This window comes from Lycium ferocissimum, chromosome 6 (assembly GCF_029784015.1).
Source record: "Lycium ferocissimum isolate CSIRO_LF1 chromosome 6, AGI_CSIRO_Lferr_CH_V1, whole genome shotgun sequence".
Classification (NCBI taxonomy): domain Eukaryota; kingdom Viridiplantae; phylum Streptophyta; class Magnoliopsida; order Solanales; family Solanaceae; genus Lycium; species Lycium ferocissimum.
Genome location: NC_081347.1, coordinates 4,834,976 through 4,838,699, shown reverse-complemented (window position 1 = coordinate 4,838,699; position 3,724 = coordinate 4,834,976). Strand labels below are relative to the sequence as shown.

At 31.9% G+C, this 3,724-nt stretch overlaps 1 long non-coding RNA gene across 1 annotated transcript; it reads left to right on the top strand.

Moving 5' to 3' along the window:
- The first annotated feature begins 1,808 nt into the window (after positions 1–1,808).
- On the top strand, positions 1,809–3,491 carry LOC132060569 (uncharacterized). The gene is made up of 2 exons (XR_009415951.1): positions 1,809–2,016; positions 3,236–3,491. It is a non-coding gene; the product is annotated as an uncharacterized LOC132060569 (long non-coding RNA).
- The last annotated feature ends 233 nt before the right edge of the window (positions 3,492–3,724 follow it).

The window sequence follows — 3,724 nt, the reverse complement described above, 5'->3', positions numbered from 1 at the left end:
AATGATTTGAATTATTTACAGTGTTGAAAGTTGGTAAGTTTGATGAATGCTTTATTTGGATACAAAAGTTTATACTCCCTTTGTCACAATTTATGTATACTTTCGCTTTTTGAGATTTAAACTGCATGAATTTTGACCATCATTTTAAGATGTCATTCCCCCCCCCCCCCCCCCCCCACCAAATTGATATGATAAAAGTTACAACTTATAATACTTTTCATGTAGTTTTCAAATATATAAATTTTAATTTAAAATATTGATTTAATCTAATTTAATTTAGCTTCAAAATTTAGTCAAATTAACTCTCGAAAGTGAGAAGTATCACATAAATTGAGATGAAAGAAATAACTGGCATGCAAGTCAATAAGAGCTTTAAAAAAAAGGTAAGTTAATAATTAAGAAAAATCATCACCGTTAGGTTGTAATTTGTCGATAAAATAGTACCACACGAGGTAAATATACAGAAGCAATAAAGAAAATGCAAGGAGTGTTAAGATAATAGAGAATATGATTATTGTAGAGATTAGGGGAACTGATATTTAGAAATACAATATGGATCTTGCTTAAGTTTAATAGGTTCTGTTTGTTTTAAAACAATTTAAATATTTCTCTGACAATTTTTATCTCTTTTTTGTTACTTTAGGTTACCTTTCGGATCCTATTTTTGGCTTGAATGTAAAAGTTACAACTGGTGTAACTAGGAAGGTTAATATATTTGTTCTTAATAAGAGATGCTTTTATTTGTCTATAAAAATTGGTTCCCGGTTGTATTAAGGAAGAAAAAGTTGATTTGGAGTATAATGTGGTTCATTGGTTTTTGCAGGATAGGTTTATTTGTATTAGATAATCGCAGTGACAGGAGAAGTATTATACTTTGTAAATATAAAGAATTACTTGAACACTAAATTGGCTACCACATGAATCACATTTTAATATGATTAATATTCTTTTAATTTTGTTCGCGCATCGCACGGGTACGTATATTAATAGAATTTTAAAGAGATTTTTTTTTTTGAAGATCAACTAAAGTCTACGTATGAAATGCAAAATTCTTTGATATATTGTTTAATCTATATCTTGAGAAGTATGTGCATTCTCTTGAAATTCCAATCATGCATCATTAACATATGGAAACCATTATGAATTTGCAGACTTTTAAAGCGTAAGCGTATCTTACACTACAAAACTCCTATTTCCTAGAAAACCATCTTTTTCGAAAATTTGGCCACATTATAGCTAGGGATTAGCTAGGGACACTCCCTAGCTAAAATATAGCAAGGGAGGGTTCCTAGCCAGGTTTGTAGCTAAATTTTTGCGGGAAAACCAACTTTGGCGCTAATTCTATTTTTCAAAGGATTACACTTTAGCTAGGGATATAATCCGTAGCTAATTTCTAGCTAAAATTAAAGTTTTCTAATCTATAGCTTATTTTTTGTGGGAATTCTAATCTAATGCCATTGTAAAAAAAAAAAAAAATTGTTATGACTGTAGCAATTTGAGATATCACACGAACCCCTTCACAGTAGGATGTCACCACCACAGTTTTCAATCGGCGAACTCTCCTGTGGTAACTTCCTCCTTCCTAATCATCACCTCTCCCTCGTTCTTATCTCATATTTTCCCTAATTTCATGTAAATGATTAATCCAAATCAATTCAATAACCCTAACTCCTGCCCGTTGGATAGCTGTCATCACCCTTTCGCCAGGGAACAACAACTTATGAGTTCTCAAAACGAAGAGGTGGGATGATATATTATGAAAGAAATATGTAAAAGATTAGGGATGACATACACGATGAACTAATTTGTAAAATATTTGTGCTTTTGCTACTTTTGATGTTTCTATTAGTGGCCAGATTCAGGGGTTGGATTTTCCCCTTAACGGATCTGTCAAGCTTGCTAATATTGATAATATAGATGCAGAGGAGACCAGTTCTAATAGTAGCAATGATAGAGCGAAATCATGGCATAATTGCAGTTGAGTTATATCCCTAAATCCATGTGATCCAGTTCATGGTAATTTCTCTTAAAAGCTTTAAGCTAAGTAACTTATCAAAATAATTGCTCCTATAAACTTTAAGCTTAGCTAATCCTATCATGTGTTAGAAATTTCTTAACGTGCATTAATTGTACTACTTGGTTGGGATGTTGCTAAAAGTTGTTTGGTGAAGAACTTTTTATTATAATGTTGTATTAGGTTGATGCTTACATGATTACTGTTTTTATGCCCATCTAAGAAAATTGCAAAGGGGATTAGTCATATACATTAGTCATAAGACTTTTTACTACAAGAATAGTATGACTCCTGATTGTAAAAATAACTGCATATCATATAAATTATCAAAAATGGAACTACATATAACTGATTAGTTTAGAACGCCTTGAGGAGTTTCGACTGCCGGAGCTTGCTTAACCCAAACTAAAGGACTATTTCTAGAGATAGCCTTGCTGCAAGTGTATCTTTTTGTATAGCTGTAATCATGAGATTCTGTTGCATCACTGTCTTTAATTGTGCATAATGATTCTTAAGTCTTTTTATCCAAGTGAACTTAAATACTTTATTGCATCCAAGCATTCTTTCGACCTTGTTTTGGTCAATTCACTATGAACTTTCAGTTTGCTTTGGTCAAATAATTATGAACTTGGCTCTAGGTTGAAGTCGTGAAATTTACTCTAGCAGAGCTTGAGCTTGGTTCTTAGCATATACTTGGAAAACCACATAGTTTTGAGAGAATTATAAAAAAAAAAAAAAAAAAAAACTCTTATAACCAGGTTGTGATAAATTGAGAGGGCATATACTTGAATTTGTTCCTACTTGTATATCCTGAATCTCTCTTCCGTTGACCTCAATCAAATAACTCCCATTCTTTTTGGTGGCTAGTAGGGACGAGACTCTTGTGATTTTACTTGGTATTACTTATTGTTTATGTATTCGGAAGGGTAAACAACAATAGTAAAAGGACTCGACCCACCTTGTGGGACTATCTGGTATGTTGTATTCGAAAGGACTTTTTTTCTGTTCTTATTTTGTTCTCTTCGCCTTTTGTTTGTGCCTCTTAAAGGGGTTTTATATCTCTTTCTATAGAATCACTGGGAATTAGTGATGGTCATGTATATAGGTGCTCTTAGAAACTAGTAAGCATAAAGATTAAGCCATGCTGTATTTGTGTCTTTTATTAACTTTATTTTTTGTTATTTGATACAATAACTAATTACCTTAACTTTTTGTTCACAGAGTATATTACAAGAACAAAGGAGTTGGATGTGAAATCAAGGAATGAAGATAGTGTTGAAGTTGTAGAGGTAGAGATGGAAAGAAAATGGCAATAAACGGAGACAATGATTCTAGTTTTCCTTTGGACCAACTTTAATGGAGTTAACACATGTTTTATCTCATTGTAAACATGTACTTCATCTTTTTAGGATTAATGATACTATTTGAGACATTTGTACAAATACATATGCATCAATAATAATAATTTGTTGAAACATGAATGGCTTTTATTATTGTTTTTATCATATCTCAAATTATATAAGAAATCGTCGTGTTCTTTGTTTAAGCTAAAATTTAGCAATTTACCAAATTAGCTTGAAATGCTAGGATGAGCCTAGCAAAAAAACGTTTTAGCTAGGGACGTTCCTAGCTGATTGAATGTGAAGTCAGTATCCTCTACATAAATTAGCTATGAGTTTAGCTAGGATTATTCCTAGCTAACATTTGCTT